Here is a 22500-nt window from a genome sequence, read left to right on the forward strand (position 1 = left end):
AAGGAATCAACGGTGCGTCAGAAATTTCCCAGGAAGAGATACGGCAATGACTCAATGAAGTATCTGGAACAGTAAATGTCCGCGACGATATCTTACTCTTCGGAAAATTTCAAAAATAACGCGACCAATATCTTCAAAATGATTTAAACAGACTCAACGAGAACAACCTTACCCTGAATGAGGAGAAAAAAAAAACATTGAATTTCTCGGACATTCTTTCCATAGCAAGAGAATAAAACCCCTTTCCAACAAAATCAAAGCGATTATGAATATGCCAGCCCAAATTGGATGTCTGGGGTCCGAAAACTTCATGGTATGTTAAACTTCTGTGGTGGGAGTTTCATCCATTCACATAGGAATTGTGAAAACTCACTCAAAACAAATCGACCCTTCCATGAACAGAAAACCATGAAAGAGTTTTATCAGATCTAAAGAAGAGGCCCCAAGAAACTACAAGTCATATATATTTCGATACTATGAATAGTGAAACAGAAAGATGTATGAAAACCATTAAACTATTGTCGTATGTTTTGATTTTATGAAATATTCGCAATGTCAACATCGACATGATTCAATCTAAAATATTGAGAGTTATAGCGCTACATGTTGCCAGATCATGTCTCGTTTCGTATTGCAAACTATATTTTTGTAAAATTGTACTCAACTTAGTGAAGAAGAATCAAAACAAACCCATTGTTTCTGGAATGTTCCAGTCTTTTTTTTCGAATAAGATCTCGAGCACCAGTAAGACAGAGAATGGAAGATGGCGTAACTCAGTTGATTCTATCCAAAAGATGAATCGAAGTCAAATTGATACCATTTTAGTCCCCCGAGCAGCAGACAACAGTGTTCAACTAAATCAGAAAAATAAAACTTAATTTTCTGTGAAAGAAATATTGCCAGATTTCTTCATGGACTTCTTTGCCGACAAGGATAGACAACTCTAATTACTATAAGTAATGGAAAAAGGTCAATTGAACAGAAAACCCATACGATTTCTTGGACATACTTTACGTAAATATGCAGGTGATACGCAAATTTATGAAACAGTACATCTATGTAATTTAAAATTCTCAATAGAACGAATTTCGAAATTAAATCTTGGACATACCAAAGAAAAAGTAAAAAAATTAAATGATGGTAAAACCGGGATCTTAATGTGTGGAAGGTCGAATGTCCTTAACCCTCTCCTTACCACCCACAGGAAAATCGTCACATTTGTTACGATGCGACCATGTTTCTCATTCTATTTAATTTGTTTTGTACATCATAATATTTGAAAGCAAATGTTTGCTATAGTTAAGTATATTTGCACTGTGTTGAGGAGCTACTTTAGCAGAAAGATATATATATATATATATATATATATATATATATATATATATATATATATATATATATATATAGCAAGAACTAACAGCTTTTGTGTTTGAGTGAAATAAATCTAATTTCTGTATAGGTTGGGTGTGAAGTTTTGGGGAAAATCCGGTAAGGAGAGAGTAAACCAGTCAAAAAAAATCACCTATTAATCTCATAAAGGGTAGCTACATTAGATGTTCTGCAATCCTCTTTTACTTCACTAGTGTCGAGTGATCTCTGAAAAATTCAAACGGAGCCAGGGTGCTACGCAGTGTGCAAATTTGTTCAAAAGTCTTGCTTGGAGGTTTGCTGGTCCACTAGCCCTTGTAGGATCCGAGTTTAAAAAAAGTTTTTTTTTTACCACACGCTATTTTTCAATGACGTACCTTGTTCTGTCTGCTATACTGTTTCCTGCAAGTTGTTTGAGGGCTAAAGTTTGCTTTTTTATAAAAGACAGACTGAAATTGGCATTTAGGGCTCTTGCTTTGACAAAATCTTTGGTGAGATTTTCTATTGCCATTGATTGAGGCTATCCGACTTCTTTTCATTTTTCTGTGTTTAATGTATGGCCAGAATTGTTTTATACCAGTAAATTGATGGTTTCTTTTCTCATCATGGCTAAACTTGTCCTCCACGCAGTCCCGATATTTTTGACGTAAATCCATTTGTATAAGTTGTTTCGATACAGTGTTTTTCTCTTTGTAAATGCGATCCATCGTCTATTTAAACCTTATATAACACCGGCCATGCTGGTTTGACATCTTTCTAATTGACGTAGTGATACATCGCAGGCTGATTTTGGTTCTACAAGTTGTATGCGCTATATTATTACTGATTCCTTTCTCTAGAATATGTTTTGAGTTTTGCCAAAGACTTGCAGTACTAAGTGTTGGCATGTTTAAAAGCTCTTTAGCTGTTTCAGTAATTTCACAACTCAGACCTTCCCAGATTGCTTTTTTGATAGAGAGGAAATTTTCTGTTTCTGTATATTCTTTTTCTGGTTCATGGCGACCACAATAATAAATGCCTCATGGTCTGAGATTCCTGTGATGACACCATGATGGTTTATAAGACTCGGATTATTGGCTATCATTAAATATAAAGTGTTCGCCATGCGAGTTGGTTCCTCTATATTCAAAGTGAGCGCTCTGTCTTCTCAGATATTCAAAAAATATTTGTGTAGCTGCAAATAAGAGGTCATTTCTTTTAATGTTTTAGATTTCAATTCACGAACTTGGAAGTTTAAATCTCGTCCTAATATGAAGATGCCATTGGTGATGGTGTTTATTTTCATCATACAATTTTTGAATAGCTCCTAAGCTTTATTCATCACCCACATTTTGTAGATAATAGGAACATATGTAATGTGTCCTGGAGCCTTTAATTTTTATTTTGACTCATATCATCTCAAACTTTTCCTCCAGTTCTGGAACTAACGATCCTATGTACTCCTTGCTGGTGGCAATAAAAACACCCCCGAAGGTTGCGGTTTTTGCGATATATGTTGAATTTTGATGGGAAATATACGTTATCCTTACTAAACGAATCTAACCGTGACTCCGTGTCAATGATAAAATCTGGTTTCTCACTTTGTACAATGTGAATAACTGACGCGTGTGTATTTTTAATTAATGGGCATTTTATGTTCATTACTTTGATATTTTTCTTAGTATTTTTTATATTTTGAACACCTTTTATATTGTGGATAACATGACATGGAGATTGTTTACTATGTGTGTCCATTGCTATAATACAATATTTGACAAGTTCCACTACTACTAAAATAGGCGTGATGTCTTGTCGATGTAATTATTTAAAGTGTAAGGAATTGGCACATCAATCCGTATTATCGTCTTTTTTCCTCCTCTGCTTTGACTATCTGACAAATCATGTTCGTTTATAGTGAGTGATTATTACTACGTGTGTCATGCAGGTTAGGTATTGGGGTTATTTGTTTGGATTGTGACATGTGTACGATGGTCTGGGCGTAGACTGTTCTTTTTTCTGTAGCCTTTTGTTTTTGATAATCCACTGTTCTTTCCTACCTCCTCTTAGTCTAATAAATAATAATGTAAAATTGAATGTAAGCTCCAATTTAAGTACAAAAACATCAAATCAACGTTTTGGGTTTCCCATTTATCAACAGAACAGGATGACTGAAACACCACAGATGAATGAGATGATGTGGTGGTGGCGTAGTTAAGATGAATAAACAAAACATTGGCTGGCAGGAAATAGTATGCTCCTTTGTAAAGAAGCACGAGTTAATATTAAATACTAGATATTTCTAAAATGTGTGCAATTATTTAAGTGAAAAGAGGGGAGGCGGAGAGGAACTGTGTAATGCAATATAGAAAGTGAAATCTAAAATCGTGTAGACTGTTTTTGGAAAATAAATACAATGGAATTGAAAATAAATTTTAAAAAAGAATAAATAAGGGACGTCGGTATAATTCTAATTATTACTGACAGCAGCACGGAGTTATCTGTGGTGTTTCATTCATTGCTTTTGATAGTTTCAATCATCATTTGTTTTCTCCAACTCCTTTTGGTCTAATAAACATTGTTGATGAAGATTTATAGACGATCATTCCAATTCAACACAGAAAATGTAAACGAATAAAATGTCATGAGATCTATTTTTTTTTAAATTCTTAATGAATCATAAACTATTTGATGAAATGTTACAATTTCCACAAAATGGTTTTTATTCCAGAGTATTACAAAAAAGTAAATATAGAATTTCAATTATGAAAAGCGGTGTAAATTATTTTAAAATCACACAATTCACATTGCTTCTAAAACACAGCAGTGCTGTTAGGCGTATTACATAATGCATTCTAGAGTATTTTAACAGTTATGATACAAATTTGAGCACACTGAATGCTTCGTTCATAGTATAAGACACAGAAAAATAAATTATCTCTGCTTATACTGACTTTACTTTTCGTTGAAAGCAAAGTCTTCAAAAACTGTCAGATAGTTTGTTTTAAAAAATATTTTACAAACTAATATCCTGATTATTCATAATATCAACAAACTATTTCTCTCTGCAAATTCCCTGTATAAGCCACATAGAAGAGTTTTGAGCTAGAGTATATTTTTGTTCGATGCAAAAGTCTTGCATATCCATGAATTAGTCATTAGAATGATGTGTCTCTTTTTCAGAAACATTGATTATGATATATTCGCGATGTTGAATCAAACATTATTGCAATATTTCAAATCATTAAAGACAAAATGTGTAAACAAATGCAGGTGTTTCGCTCTCCTGTTAAACTTGATCATTCTCGCTAACAGGAGTTTTGATCTCAGGGATCGCCATATCTCCCAACAACTCAAAGCTATATAATTTGATAAAGATTCTGGTAATTACAAGAAATCCACACTGTAAATAATGTTTTTAAATGTCTAAAGTTCAAGCTGAGATAAGGACAAATAAGAAGAACCTTCAATTCTAATCTTTTTTCCAGGATTGCCCCAAGCATTTTAATTGCACTAACGGTGAATGCTGTGAGTATTGAATATTTATATATAGATTCTAAATTGAAAATTGATTATTTACACTGGAATCTAACTAAAATGTATTTATTCATATTGACTGTTTTTATTTGTCCGTTTTTTTTTCTAACAATATGCCAACATTACACTGTAGTGTATGGCGTTTCAGCTTAATTCCCACGCTAGATTGTGCAAATATAGCCGAATCCATCAACATAAGAAATGATTCAGAGAGACAGGTAGAACGATTAGTTTGTCGGCCTTAATTCAGATGCCAGTAGTAGATGGATTCCGTCGTAGGTTGCCTCCAGACCAGGGTCAATACACTAAGATTAGACTAGATAGAGAAGGGGAGAAGGTAGTTGGTTGTGCCTCGTGTAATGACTAATATAGTAGAGAAATAACGATATATAAAGGAAATAAAATTTACTAACAACTATACGTTTATTACAGCTCTACTTATTATTCAGTGTGTGTGTGTGTGTGTGCGTGTGTGTGTGTGTGTGTGTAAAGTTATCCAAGATGTATACGAAGTACATAAGACAGTAGTACGGAGGGATTTTGACTCAACTGAACGATTTAATGTAAGAGTAGGATTTCACAAGGCGTCTGCTCAGTCCACAGCTGTTTCCAATGGTAATGAACGTTTTTACAGAACACATATGGCTTGAAGCATCTCGGAATATGATGTATGCGGACGACGTGGTACTTTTTAACGATCCAAAAGCTGAGGCAGAAAAGGAGCTGGAGGACTGGAGTCAGGTGTTGGAAAGGATGGCAGTAAGAGTAAGCATATCGAAGACAGAGTATATGTGCATCGGATAACAGACAGCAGGACCACCAATAAAATCAGGGGAAAACATGTGAAAGAGACAATACAGTACACAAACTTAGGAACAACTGTACAATGCGATGAGGGCAATGAGATGGAGATGAAGAAGAGGATCCACAATTGGAGGGAGGTAACTAGATTTATGTTTGACAAATTCCAGCATAGGTGAAGGGGAAAATATATACACCTGTTATAAGAACAGCAATGTTGTATGGATTAGAGATAGACGTTACGACAATGAAAAATAAAGAAGTTAGGTGCCAATATTGAGGCTGTTGAGATGATCACTTTGCTGAACAAGAAAATAATATAAACTGAGAAATGAACGAATTCGAAGGTTGAGGGAAGTGAAGAATGCATCAATGCAGATGGAAGAAGACAGATTAACATGGTTCAGACATGTTAAGAGACAAGAGAGGGAGTACATGGGAAAGAAAGTGTTGGATATGTAAATAAATGGACGCTCTAAGATTAGATGGATGGATAGGGTACAAGACGGTGTGAAAAGACTAGTCATGGAGGAAGATGATGCTATGAACCGAGATGCATGGAGATGTGGCATTCAATGTGGCAACCCTTCAAAATGCTGGATAATCTGTGAGAAAAAGAAGAATAAGAAGAAGAAGAAGAAGAAGAAGAAGAAGAAGAAGAAGAAGAAGAAGAAGAAGAAGAAGAAGAAGAAGAAGAAGAAGAAGAAGAAGAAGAAGAAGAAGAAAAATCTTCCACGCATATTGAAAATTGTAATCTAGACAAATAGACGCTTTGGTTGGATTGATTTTAGGGACATGCAATTCATCAACTGTTTGAATCTTGACCTTGCTATTTTATTGTCATTTAGAATTTACCATCCATAAAGCTGTAAGAAATGAAATTTGGAATTCTGAACTTTTTTATTTGAATATCTTGATGTTTTACATTCAATTATCATCATTGGCCTTTAAATAATTTCGTGACTCTCAACATCTACAACATAAACAATCATCAATACCATCAATCCGAAAGACATGTATTCAAAAAATATAAATAAAGCCACTATAAGAACATCTGATAGCAATGGATATATTTGCGATTACGTAATAATTTGGCTGACGGGTATTATAAGTAGTTTACCCAAACGAGTAGCATCAATATTTAAGTGATACCTAATCACTCAAAAAGGAGCTGAATGAATTCGACTTCTTTTCTTCAACATACAAAACTGAAGCTTGAACATTTATAATCTGATTGATATGATTTAATAAAAACTATCACCAAATGGCTGTATTAAAATAATAACAAAAAGCTGAGTACCGTCAATTGTATTTAATCAAGTGGTTTGATTGTGACGAAATTTCATAATTGCATCAGCTGTAGTCTGGAAGTAACAGGGTTTTAAACTTTTTTGGATTTTCTTTACACCCGATATAGTTGTGTGTGTGTGTGTGTGTGTGTGTGTCTGTATGTATGTGTGTGCGTTTGTGTATTTCTGTTTTTGTGTCCGTTTATTTGAGGCGGGGTATTCAAAGTGAATCAATCAGTCTAAAAATCTAATTTGTTTATGATCTTCTCTCACTTATACCATGACCATTAATAAAGTGGTAAGTAGCACACACTCGTTATATACTGTGTTTAATTCATCAAAATCATTATCATCATCATCATCATCATCATCATCATCATCATCATCATCATCATCATCATCATCATCATCATCATAATCATCACTGTCCAGTCAGTAAACTTGAAGGTGCCAATGAAATTGTCCTTAGGGCGGAGGCAGACTTTAGAAGCTGGGTTGACGAAATAAATTTGGAAGTGTAGACATACGCTACTACTACTACTACTACTACTACTACTACTACTACTACTACTACTACTACTACTACTACTACTACTACTACTACTACTACTACTACTACTACTACTACTACTACTACTACTACTACACTACTACTACTACTACTACTACTTACTATACTACTACTACTACTACTACTACTACTACTACTACTACTACTACTACTACTACTACTACTACTACTACTACTACTACTACTACACTACTACTACTACTACTTACTACTACTACTACTACTACTACTACTACTACTACTACTACTACTACTACTACTACTACTAACTACTACTACTACTACTACTACTACTACTACTACTACTACTACTACTACTACTACTACTACTACTACTACTACTACTACTACTATACTACTACTACTACTACTACTACTACTACTACTACTACTACTTACTACTACTACTACTACTACTACTACTACTACTACTACTACTACTACTTACTACTACTACTACTACTACTACTACTACTACTTACTACTACTACTACTACTACTACTACTACTACTACTACTACTACTACTACTACTATACTACTACTATACTACTACTACTACTACTACTACTACTACTACTATCACTAATATCATCATCATCATCATCATCATCATCATCATCATAATCATAATCATCATCATCATCATCATCATCATCATCATCATCATCAACGTTGTCGTCGGAAATGTCGTCGTCTGCATAATCATTATCTTCACCACCTCAAGCACAGCTATTATTATATATTTTTAGTAGTCCTTCGGAGCATTTTTGCCTACTACTACTACTACTACTACTACTACTACTACTACTACTACTACTACTACTACTACTACTACTACTACTACTACTACTGCTGCTGCTGCTACTACTACTACTACTACTACTACTACTACTACTACTACAACTACTATCACTAATATCATCATCATGTCGTCGTCTGCATAATCATTATCTTCGCCACCTCGAGCACAGCTATTATTATATATTTTTACTAGTCCTACGGAGCATTTTTGCCTATTGAGCAGGACTTTATCCCGGATTTTTAAGGGAGAATTGGACAAGAGCATTTGCTTTCTAATTTTTGTGTTTTCGCTAGTCTGGTGTAAAGTACTATGCGCCAAGATCAATTACACCCAGCTACCAAATGACTGCAGAGTGAGCAGGGTTGAATAAAAAAAGTCTCGACTCGTAGTAGTAGTAGTCAACAAGAGACCTTTGTTGCTGACGGCATTGATAATAAAACGTCAATGTTGAAAATAAAGTGGTGAATAAAAATCTCTCGTAATGTGTAGAAGAAAATGACTGGTAAAAGTCAGGCTTTACCTTAAAATGCATTTTTTAAAAATGAGAATATCACAGAAATAGTTCGTTTGACATTAAAATTAATTTCAGATAATTAGACACAACACAATCACAAGATTAACCATATACAAATTTACATTGAAGCGTAAGAAATTAAATTAAAATCGCATAGAAAGACACGTGTAAACAAAAACGTGTCCTGCCGGTTAGGCGTGTTAGAGTTACAGGATTTATATTTCTAAGCAGCATTACTGACGTGTTGGCGTTCAAATGTAATGCATGTTGAGGAAGTCCAGGAGGTGTAAGTTCGTTCAAGAATTCAATCGGGTATAAGTTGATGTCAGAGTTACTTTGAATGGAAGCAGGACTGTGGTAAATTTGTTCAGTTGATGAGGTCAACCTGGACAGAACGGCTGCATATATTTTTTCCACATTTTCATGGGTTGTAGTCAAAATTGCTTTCTCTTATAGATAACGTTCATCCGCAAAGTTCAGATTCAAATCATTGTATACAGCATTTATCAAGCATTTTGGGTCATTTTCAGGAAGGCATAGCGCTGTAGGTTATTTAACGGAAGACTTTCCTATTACGCTGAAAACCGGCTCTGTACCATTTCCGATGCGGAGAAGCAAATTTGCAAAACAGTTATTGTCATCAGTAACCCTCATGTTCTTGTTCAGGTGGAAAATGGTGACAAAATTCCAAGTAATTGACTTGTTAAGTGTGACACTTAATATATCGGCTTCACTTTCTTTGTTAACAACAGGTAGACTTTACCAAAAATCCCCTCCAAGTACAACCACTTTGCCCCCAAAAGCTTTTGAACTGTCTGTTATTTCACAAAATGTCCTGCTCACACATTCAAACATGTCCATCATAGGTGCTTCTTCCAAGATTATAAGAGAACTACTGTTCAGTAACTTAGCTGTGTCTGATTGGCGACTGATGCTACAGGTGCTGTTATCCGTTATTGGAATTGGAATTTTGAACGTTGAAGGTGCTGTTCTACCACCATGCAATAGTTCTGCAGCAATTTCAGATGATGCAACACGTGTAGCTGAAAGTCCTTGACCTCTGATTTCTGTAAGCAGCGTTTTATATACATAGGTTTTGCCAGTTCCACCAGGGCCATTGATGAAGAAGACATTATTCACCGGGTCTTGTTCAGATACATCAATTGCTTCCAGAATGCCAGTAAATGCTAACTATTGATCATGATTTATCTGCATTTTTCGACTGTGTGCAATTTGTTGTTGCTCATTTGGATCCCATACTTGACAGGCAGTTGCGTATGATTCTGTAGGCTCAGGCAGTTGATAATCTTTTAATGATCTATTGTGAATCAAAAGAAGCTTGTTAACGTCTTCAAGTGTCTTACTAACGCAAGCTTCAGCAGTCATACTTTCAACATAAGAATAATATTCAGCCAACTCGTCTTGAAAAGTATTCCACAAGAGAAAAGGATCTGCGGGGTTGCAAAAGATCAAAATTTTGTGACAAAAAGCTGTCGGAGTTGACTTGCTGAGGCAACAAATGCTGATTCTGCCATGCAGTTTATCCACTCGTCATCGTCCTCCAATAAACCCATAGCAGACGCAGCCTGTCGAAAAGTATGGTGCAATGTTCCTACTTCTGATCTCTTTAGGTCTTCAAATGATTTTGCTCCCCTTACATGCTGCAGCAATAATCTAAGAAAGAAGCCCTCCCCTTCTGCTGGATGGACGCTGTACATTCTACCGATTGCCAGGCGGTTTCTCTGTTTCTTCTTCCAAATGCACCTTCTACTATCCCATGTGTAATGTTTTGGCATATCAGTATACAGTTGAGTATTGGCCTCAGGGTTTATTGCATTCTCCTTAAACCATGCTGTTGTGTGGCGTCTTTCAGTCTCCTTACAGCTTTTTCCGCATGCCCTTCTCTGTAAGTTACAGAGTGCTGGTTTTCCAAGAGCAAGTCTTGCATGTCAAATTGGAATAATCTCCAGCATGATTCAGTTGCTGAAACATAAAGTGTATCAACAAATCTCCTAATTTCATCATCTTGCTCCCCTTGGACTTCTACCATGACTCTATCATGTCTTTGTACACATACTTATACATGTATTTCACCGCTTTTATGCTGTTGCACACCTCAAGATTGATATGTGCCAAATATCTGCTGAGGAGATGCGGGTTATATGGGATAACCCATCTATTGTCAAGGGCAATTCTTCTTTTGAAGATTGGTTTTCCATCATTACGTCTCTGATACAGGGATGTGTCGTCTCACTGAATGATTTTGGAAATCTCTTGGAATACTTGCCATCTTTCATGCATGGACTGTTGGGATTGGCCAGGCCACAGGTACGATGCATCATGTGTTTTGAAACTAAATTCTGTAACGTTTTGTTTTGTGGAATTTTTTCTCACACCAACCTATCAATATCTTAAGTAGTTATGGGTTTGGCACTGCGATCAAGGGTAATCAGGATGTGAAAATGTAGCTGGCATCTCTTTTGAAATTCAATGACCTTCACATAAGCTTAAACTTTGCCAAAACGTTCCTTTTTAACTATCTCTTCTATCCATGCGTATAATTTCATTTTAAAGACCCTTGCGACTAAATCTGGCCGGTCTGCAGCTGTCTGTTGTGGATGTAGTTAATTTGTTATCTCGGGCCAACATGGATTACAGGTCACAGTTAGGAAGAAGTCTGGTTTACCATATCTGCGAACAATTGACATTGCATCTTGGTATAATTGGAGCATGTTTCTTGGAACCCTGTGAATGAAGATGGCAAAAACAATTTTGGTCCCTACTGTAGCTTCATATGCGTCACTTCGATACACTGCATCCACCAGTCCATGATACAATTCTGCTCGTAATGACTGTTGATTAAATCGAATGTATTGCAGGCGTTGCTCTTCAACTTTAGCATACTGATCAACACAAAATTGTTGCAGGAGACGACCTCCATGCAATATTACATTAAAACTATCTCTCCATAAGTCGATAAGCATACAATAATTATGGACTGACCTGACCAGTTCGCTTTTTATTGAATTTAATTTTGGGCACCCAACCTTCTCCTTTTGGACAGAAGAGCACATAATGCAACAGATCAAAGTGGGGATGTGTTTCACTGATACACATAATTGACTGTTGATTCAGACATCACCTTGATATCACCACTGCCTGGGTCAATGAATGGCAATCAAACCTGCAAAAAATGGACAATTCATTACCAACCCCACTCTGCGCCTTTCTTACTTTAAAACAGCAAAAAGAAAAAGAAACTGGGTCACCGCGAACCGACTTAGAACCAACCATGGTCGCAGCAAAGAAAGCCTCTATCGATGGAAACTCATTGACTCACCAATCTGCCAATACCACAAAGGGGAACGTCAAACCACCGAGCATCTGGTCCTGCAATGCCCAGTAACAAAATTAGAAGGGGGGGGGGTACAAAACAATCTTTAAAGACGGAGATGACCTGATATCATGGATCGACAAACATACTCTGGAGGTGTAGACATACGCTACCACTACTGCTGTTGGTTTGGATGGTCATCTGATTTGCGGTATAAAACAATATCCCTCCCGTTACTACAGTTGATAGGGTTATTTGGGAGTAAAACAGCAAATTCTGAAGCAGTCGGTAAATTATATCTACGGGGATCTTTTGATGAATCTGCTTGCAGCACCATTCTAATATCCTTCCCTTGATCTCCAGCATCTTCAATAGCTGCAGCGGCATACTTATATTATTCAACAAAGGGACTAACAGTAGCCATGATGGTAGATATAGTTGTCAAAATATCAGTATTAAGACTTCTATTCCAAAAAAGCCTTTTTTGAATTTCGTGTTCATTGTCAGAAATGTAAAGTTGGGCAAATTTTGGTCTATCATTATCACTGTTGGGTTGAATATGGCCTATTATATGGTAGACGGTACCACTAACTCGAAAACAGTATATCCCAGGAGGCAAGAAATCTTCGTGTACACCCAAGGAGGCGAATGCAAACATAGAATTGTAAGCACGGATGTGTTCTCGAAAATGCATATAATTTGTGTCGTTACCCGTGTAAAGACTCTTTATATTATCCGAAAGGGGTTGTAAAGGTGCCAGTGATACATCCCCGTTGGCACAGCATAGCGAGGTTGATTCACCGTGCCATACATTTGCTGAACAAAACGACAAACTTTATTCATGCGTCCTGTGTTGTGTGGTGGGATAAGAGGTATTGTAGTTGTATCCTGTTCTTGATCTGCAGCTGATGTAATTTCCACTGTTTGAGCTAGATTTTGTTGAGGAACAGTTTCTGTATAATTAGTATTAGTAGTAGAAGTAGCGGAAGTAGTAGTCGTAGTAGAATTAGTAGATCTAGTTCTGGTTTCAGTTTGAAGTGGAGATAAGACATGAGTTTCTTCCTCTTGACCTGGAATGTGAACTACTTCTACGTCAATACTGTGTGGTTCTTCAGCTTGGCGTACATATCGGCCTGAATCATTTTCTTGATTAGCTTGATTAGGATTAGATGCATTGTTTAATCGATGTGCTTGTCGTCACTGCCATGCTTTATTCGGCATGATTTTAGTTTATCAGTCAGTATATATCAATATCAATACGTCCCAAGTTTACCACGCTTACTTGGGAGGCCTTTCGAAAGTCCCTACAACGGGAAACAGATTTAATAATATATTCTCTCAACTAACCCCAAGAAAAAAAAATACCTAGTACCTTTAATTAACCCTAATAGGAAAAACAAACACCCCAGCACTTTAATAAAACTTATGACTAACCCTAATAGAAAAAAAAATCCTCCAATCTCGAGCCAACCTAATAAAAAAAACCCTCGGATTGCTTTGCACTACCTTTCAATACTGAACAAATCAAAATGGCGACAGAAAATCAAAACAATAGTCAAATTAGGAAAATTAAATCTTTCACAAATCTATCAAGGTTTGTTCTAGAGTTTTTAAAATACTTCTATATGATGACAAATTGAATACATAAACATCAAAGATGAAAATACAAATTTAAAGGATACTGGGGATGTAGGAGCTTTTGGAATGTCTCCCATTTACGTAACTTATGGAAAAACAAACACCCCAGTACCTTTACTAAGACTTATGACTAACTCTAATAGAAAAATAATCATTCGATCTCGAGCTAACCATAATAGTAAAAAATGACCCTCGGACTGATTTGCAATACCCTTCAATACTTCACAAATCAAAATGGCGACTGAAAATCAAAACAATGGTCAAAATCCATCTGTAAACTTTTGGTTGTTCTTCCTGTCGTAAAAACGCCAAACTGAAAACTTTTTACAGTGACGAATTTGGTTGATTTTGAGAGTGTTAGTGTCGTTGGTACGTATTTTATGATATCTGTGTGACCCAACGAACTTTCAAACTGACTTTAAAATATAAAAGGAAATCAAATTATCTGTTTATCTATCTGAAAAAAAAATACATTTCTTAATTTTCAAATCTTTCAGTATAGGTGTGCGCTGTATTTTTTTTTTAATTGACTCAAATAAGCATAATGTTCTCCACAATGCTATATTTTAAAAGAAAGGATATATTTATGTATGTATGTATGTATGTATGTATGTATTTATGTATGTATGTATATATATATATATATATATATATATATATATATATATCTAGACAGAGAGAGAAAGAGAGAGAGAGAGAGAGAGAGAGAGAGAGAGAGAGTGAGAGAGTGAGAAAGAGGGGGTGGCTCAACTTCCGTAAGTGAACCCACCTAAGGAATATAAGAGTTGCTTGGATGAAGATGTTAATCTTTTTGAATAAAGTGAGAATAGCAATGATATTACAACGATTAAGCATGTCATTTAATACGATTTGTGGGCTTTCGGTATGACACTTGTTTTTGGATCGGAAGGTTTTGGGTTCGAGTATTGTTCAGCAAATAGTTAAGTCCTTGGGAATGTATATTTACTCACATGCTCTCACCGAACTCATTTGTGAAATGTGTCCCTGGCCGTTAACAGCATCGTCTGTGTCTGAAAATATTGTAATATCCCATAACTAGCGTCATGTCTCGTCCTACATTTTAAGTGAAGCTGATGACTGGGGACATATTCTAATGCGCTTTGAGCACAATTACTATATACTGCGCTATACACAAGATCATGTTGTTATGTCTTTATACAATTGATTAAAAAATAATGTTTTAACTACACTTAATGACAGGCATAATATTGCATTTTTGTTACTTTCTCCCACCCATGTGTCAATACCAGTTTGTAAGTATAATCAATTACAGACTTTCATTTATCTTACGCTCAATGGCATCGTCACTATTGTCTATAATTATCCTAGAATTCAAAACCCAATATCAATAGCAGTATTATCTATAAGATTTTATCCATCAAAATGTTGCAATCAACAATACCATTACCATTGTACCATTGTATGAGAGAGAGAGAGAGAGAGAGAGAGAGAGAGAGGGAGAGCGTGAGAGAGAGTGAGACAGAGGGAGAGAGATAGAGATAGAGAGAGAGAGAGAGTAAGTGGATGGCTCAACTTCCGTACGCATAGAGGAGTAGATGGGATGAACATGTTAATCTGTTTTAATAGAACGATAATTATAACTGTTTTACAAAAATGTACATGCAATTTAATACGACTTGTGCCGTTATGCGGACGTTTGGTATGACACTCATTTTCGGGTCGGAAGATTCAGGGTCCGAGCCTTGTTCAGCCAATAGTTGAGTCCTTGGGAAATAAACTGTACTCACATTCTCTCACTGGACTCAGGTGTAAAATCAGTTCACTACCGTTAAGAGCGTCGTCTGTTTCTGAATATATTGTAATATTCCCTAGCTGTCGTTTATCATGTCTCGTCCTACTTGTTAAGTGAAGCTGATGACTGGCAATGCCTTCTAAATCGACTTGTGTACGTTTACTGTACGTGTATTGCAACATACAAAAGATCAAGTTGGATTTTCATACAATTGATTCAAAAAGTTATAATATGACTATGTTTAATGACAGGCGTATTGTTTTGTTTTTTTTTTGTTTTTTTTTTACTTTATCCCATCCATGTGTGACTAACAGTCCGTAAGTATCAATCAAATATAATCTTTCATTTATTTTACGCTAAATGGCACCGAAACTAATATCTATAGTTATTCCTGAATTCAAAACCCTATATCAATAGCCATACTGTTATATTTTTTCTTATCTATATCAATCATTTCGTTTTCATCAAAACCGATGATATTGTTGCAATCGACGATACCAACACCATCAAGTTAACCACCATCAATACCAATATCAAAACAGTAGCCATCATCAATACCAATATCAACACGGTTGCCATCATCAATACCAATATCAAGACTGTTTCCATCATCAATAGCAATATCAACACAGTTGCCATCATCAATACCAATATTAACACTGTTGCAATCATCAATACAAATATCAACACTGTTGCAATCATCAATACCAATATCAACACTGTTGCCATCATCAATACCAATATCAACACAGTTGCCATCATCAATACCAATATCAACACAGTTGCCATCATCAATACCAATATCAACACAGTTGCCATCATCAATACCAATATCAACACAGTTGCTATCATCAATACCAATATCAACACTGTAACCATCATCAATACCAATATCAACACTGTTGCCATCATAAATACCAATATCAAGACTGTTGCCATCATCAATAGCAATATCAACACAGTTGCCAGACAAGCAGGAACCTTTAATGCGTGCTCATGGCTCACAATATCAAAATGTGGTAAGAAGGAGCCATAGAGATAAATAGACAGGGACACACACAGATATATATATATATATATATATATATATATATATATATATATATATATATATATATATATATAGAGAGAGAGAGACAGAGAGAGAGAGAGAGAGAGATAGAGAAAGAAACAGAGACAGAGACAGAGAGAGAGAAAGAGAGAGAGAGACACACACACACACACACAGAGAGAGAGAGAGAGAGAGAGAGAGAGAGAGAGAGAGAGAGAGAGAGAGAGAGAGAGAGAGAAAGCGAGAAGGGATCACTTAACTTCCGTAAGGGAACACACCTTTGGAATACAGGAGTAACTGGGATGAACATATTAATCTATTTTAATAAAATGAGAATCACAACTGTTTTAAAACAATTAAACGTGTAATTTAATACGACTTGTGCCGTTATGTGGTCGTTTAAATATGATACTCATTTTCAGATCGGAAGGTTCTGGTTTCGTGTCTTGTTCAGCAATTAGCTGAGTCCTTGGGAAAGAATATTTACTCACATTCTCTCACCGAACTCAGATGTTAACTGAGTCCCTGGCCGTTAACAGCGTCACCTGTGTCTGAAAATAGTGTAATATCCACAAGCTGGTGTCATGTCTTGTCCTAGTTGTTCAGTGAATTTGATGACTGGGGATATATTCTATAGCGCATTGTTCACGTTTACTGTATGGTGCGAAATACAATATCAAGTTGTTGTTTTTTGATAGAATTGATTAAAACAATAATATAAAAATACTTTAACCATATTATTTACTGACAGAAGTAAAATTATGATTTCACTGTTACTTTCTCCCATCCATGTGTGCATAACAGGCGGTAAGTATCAATCAATTATAGTCTTTGATTTATTTTACGCTCAATGGCACCCACACTATTATCAATTTTTATATCAGAATTCAAAACCCAAAATCAATAGCCATACTCTAATATTTACTCTTATCTATATGAATCACTTCATTTCCATCAAAACCGATAACACTGTTGTAATCAACAATACCAATACCAACACGGTTACCACCATCAATACTAATAGCAACACTATTGCAAACAATGCCAATATCATCATTCTTGCCATCATCAATAGCAAAATCAACACAGTTGCAATCATCAATAGCAATATAATCACTTTGGCCAGAAAAAGGGCACCTGTAAACTAAAAAGGAACCATAGATAGATGTCGCATGGCTCACAATATCAAAATGTGATACGCAAAGTGACATAGAGATAGACACACAGATAGAGAGAGAGAGAGAGAGAGAGAGAGAGAGAGAGAGAGAGAGAGAGAGAGAGAGTGGATGGCTTAACTCCCGTAAGTGAACACACCTGAGCAATATAGGACTAACAGGGATGAAGATGTTAATCTTTTTGAATAGAGTGAGAATAGCAATGATTTTAAAACAATTAAACTTGTATTTTAATATGATCTGTGCGGCAATGTTGTTTTTGGTATGATGATCGTTTTCGGATAGGAACGTTCTGGATTCTAGTCCTGTTCAGCAAATAGTTGAGTCCTTAGAAAATAATATTTACCCACATTATCTTACTAAACTCATGTGTAAAATGAGTACCTGGCCGTTAACAACGTCGTCTGTGTGTAAAAATATTTTAATATCCCCAAACTGGCATCATGTCTAGATCTACTTTTTAAGTGAAACTGATGACTGGGGACACATTCTAAGGCGGTTTGAGCACGTTTACTGTATATTGCGATATACAAAAGATCAAGTTGTTGTGTTTTTATACAATTGATTCAAAAACTAATAATTGAACAATATTTACTGACAGGCGTAACATTTTAATTTTTTTGCTACTTTCTCCCGTCCTTGTGTGACTAACAGATTGTAAGTATCAATCAATTATAGTCTTTCATTTATTTTACGCTCAATGGCACCAACACTATTATCTATAGTTATCCCATAATTCAAAACACAATATCAATAGTCATACTGTTGTATTTATTATTATCTATATCAACCATTTCGTTTCCATCAAAACCGATAACACTGTTGCCATCAACAATACCAATACCAAAACGGTTACCACCATCAATAATAATATCAATACTGTTGCAATAAATACCAATATCATCAATATCAATATCAACACTGTTGCTATCATCAATACCAATATTAACACTGTGACCATCACCAATAGCAATATCATCACAGAATTGCCAGACAAGTGGGGCCTGTAAATTAAAGGAAGATTAAATACATGTCTCATGGTTCACAATATCAACATGCGGTAAGCAAAGAGCCAAAGGGATAAATAGACAAAGACACACTTAAATCTAGTAAAACAAGCATCGCAGCACTTTTATTATCTATATAATTTACAATATCATTAACAATTTTACGTAATATCGTATCCGTGCTATGGAAGGCTTTGTATGCAGATTGTAATTTAACATATAAGGCATTCGTCTCTAGATGGTTAATAATACGAGCAGCAATGACTTTTTCGATTAATTTTGAAAAGAAATATTTGTAAAGCTGATGACTGGGGACACTTTCTAAATCGCCTTGTGCACGTTTACTGTATATTGATCAAGTTGTTGTTTTTTTTTTATATACAATTGAGTACAAAAATAATAATGAATCTATATTTACTGACGGAAGTAACATTTTAATTTTATTGCTACTTTCTCCCATTCATGTGTGACTAACAGCGGGTAAGTATAAATCAACTATAGTCTTTCATTTTTTTACGCTCAATGACACCGACACTATTATCTATAATTATCCCAGAATTCAAAACCCAATATCAATAGCCATACTGTTATATTTATTCTTATCTATATCAACCATTTCGTTTCCATAAAAAACAATAACACTGTTGCAATCAACGATACCAATACCAACACCGTTACTGTCATGATCTCAAGTGAGTAAAGAGCTACTCGACTATGCATAAAGATATGTAGAGTAATGCCCAAGAATTTACTAGTTACTTTAAATGAAGAAAAAATTACGATTTGTTTAAGATGAAATAAAAAGAAAGATGAAATTTAATTAAAAGAAATGAATAGTGATTGTGGCAATCACAAATAGAAATGGGAATATATTACGTAACTTATGATGATATAATATCAGTTTTGTAAGGTTACGTTTCCAGGCAGTTGAAAAGGTTGGATTCTATATTCCTCCGACAGCGGGCTTAGGTTTCTAAAGTTCCACGTACAGGCAGTTGGGAACAAAATTCTATATTCCTCCGACAGCGGGCTCAGGTTTCATCTTCGATGTGTCGAAGATTGTACTGTCACAGGTAAAAGCTCCGACGGCTTGATGGTGGAGATAAAATATCCACAAAGTACCAAAAGATAAAAATCTTCAAATATATCGATTGTATGAGGAATGGAGCGGCTGGCCGTCCGGCTTATATTGTAGAGAGAAGTGAGTGTAGAATGTTAGACCTATCAGCTTTTATAATAAATTGCTACCTGACTGAATGTAAAACGAAAAGTATGCACTAATTAGAAATTAATTCGAGGGACGGCTATTAAATGAGAGATGATCTAATATTAGAAGTCCACGTTTTTCTAAGCCTACTGAAATATAACTGGAGTGAGATGAATTCAGTTCTTACTAAAATTAAAATCTAATAAGATGATTGTGATCAATCCTTACTGTGACAGTTACCACCATCAATAATAATAATAATAATAATATCAATACTGGTGCAATCAATGCCAATATCAGCATTCTTGCCATCATCAATTGCAAAATCAACTCAGTTGCCATCATCAATAGCAATATCAACACAGTTGCCATCATCAATATCAATATCAACACATTTGCCAGAAAAATAGGATCTGTAAAATAAAAAGGAACTTTATATAGATGTCGCATGACTCACAATATCAAAATGTGATAAGCAAAGAGCCATAGAGATAGATAGAAATAGATAGACACACACACACACACACACACACACATATACACACAAAGAGAGAAAGAAAGAAAGAGAGAGAGAGAGAGAGAGAGGGAGAGAGAGACATAGAGAGAGAGAGAGAGGGAGAGAGAGACATAGAGAGAGAGAGAGGGAGAGAGAGACATAGAGAGAGAGAGAGAGCGAGAGTGGATGGCTCAACTCCCGTAAGTGAACACACCTGAGGAATATAGGACAAACAGGGATGAAGATGTTAATCTGTTTGAATAGAGTGAGAATAGCAATGATTTTAAAACAATTAAACTTGTAATTTAATATGATTTGTGCGGCAATGTTGATTTTGTTCTGTTACTCGTTTTTGGATCGGAAGGTTCTGGGTTCGAGTCCTGTTCAGCAAAAAGTAGAGTCCTTGGGAAATAATATTTACTCACATTCTCTCCCTAAACTCAAGTGTAAAATGAGTATTTGGCCTTTAACAGCGTCGTCTGTGTGTGAAAATATTGTACTTTCCCCAGACTGGCGTCATGTCAAGATCCAATTGTTAAGTGAAGATGATGTCTAGGGACACATTCTAGCGCCCTTTGAGCACGTTTATTGTATATTGCGCTATACAAAAAAATCCAGTTATTGTGGTTTTATACAATTGATTCAAAAACTAATAATTGAACAATATTTACGGACAGGCGTAACATTTTAATTTTTTTGCTACTTTCTCCCGTCCTTGTGTGAGTAACAGAATGTAAGTATCAATCAATTATAGTCTTTCATTTATTTTACGCTGAATGGTACCGACACTATTATCTATGGTTATCCCATAATTCAAAACCCAATATCAATAGTCATACTGTTATATTTATTCTTATCTATATCAACCATTTCGTTTCAATCAAAACCAATAACACTGTTGCAATTAACGATATCAATACCAATAAGGTTACCACAATCATACAAATAATATCAACACTGTTGCAGTCAATAACAATATCAACACAGTTGGTACTATCAATTCCATTATCAATACATTTGGCATCCCAAATACCAATATCAACACTGTTGCCATCATCAATTCCAGTATCAACATAGTTGGCATCATAAATAGCAATATCAACACTGTTGCCATCATCAATAGCAATATCAAAACAGTTGCCATCATCGATACCAATATCAACACAGTTGCCATCATCAATACCAATATCAACATAGTTGGCATCATAAATAGCAATATCAACACTGTTGCCATCATCAATAGCAATATCAAAACAGTTGCCATCATCGATACCAATATCAACACAGTTGCCATCATCAATACCAATATCAACACTGTTGCCATCATCAAAAACAATATCAACACAGTTGACATCAATACTAATATTAACACAACACAGTTGACATCAATACAAATATTAACACAGTTGACATTATCAATTCCATTATCACAACAGTTGGCATCATAAATACCAATTTCAACACAGTAGGCATCATAAATATCAATATCATCACAGTTGCCATACAAGTAAGACCTGTAAATTAGAAAAGAACCTTAAATAGATGTCATATGGTTCACAATGTCACAATTTTGTAAGCAAAGAGTCATATAGATAGACGGACACACACACACTTACACATAGATATAACAGTCAGGTAAATAAATATGCTGACGACACTGCTATACTAGGTCTCATAACAGATAAATAATCTGAAACTGAATATTTTAATCAAGTTAATAAATTTGTATACTGGTGCCAGCACAATTTTCTTGAAATCAATACCTCAAAAACTAAAGAGCAAATTTTTACCAACAACAGTAAATACGAATATTTTAAACCTGTTAAAATAGGAAATGTTAATGTAGAAATTATAGAGGATTTTAATGCTTGAGCATAACGTTTAGTCACAATTTGAATTTCAAACATCATATCGACACTATGGGTTAAAAACTAACACAACGAATGTATATTATGAGA

The 22500-nt window shown here is 35.3% G+C and overlaps 1 protein-coding gene and 1 long non-coding RNA gene across 2 annotated transcripts in view; one reads left to right on the forward strand and one right to left on the reverse strand.

Annotated features, from left to right (window-relative positions):
* LOC144960116 (uncharacterized) overlaps positions 1 to 4873 on the forward strand; it is a 19481-nt gene extending 14608 nt beyond the window's left edge. The window contains exon 4 of the long non-coding RNA XR_013642755.1: positions 4833 to 4873. This is a non-coding gene — a long non-coding RNA (uncharacterized LOC144960116). The remainder of the gene's footprint in view (positions 1 to 4832) is intronic.
* The window catches only part of LOC144960115 (uncharacterized), a 212949-nt gene that overhangs the window by 186542 nt on the left and 3907 nt on the right, over positions 1 to 22500 (reverse strand). The window lies entirely within an intron of this gene.

This window comes from Berghia stephanieae, chromosome 14 (assembly GCF_034508935.2).
Source record: "Berghia stephanieae isolate SIO BIC M18660-M18661 chromosome 14, UCSD_Bste_1.3, whole genome shotgun sequence".
Taxonomy (NCBI): domain Eukaryota; kingdom Metazoa; phylum Mollusca; class Gastropoda; order Nudibranchia; family Aeolidiidae; genus Berghia; species Berghia stephanieae.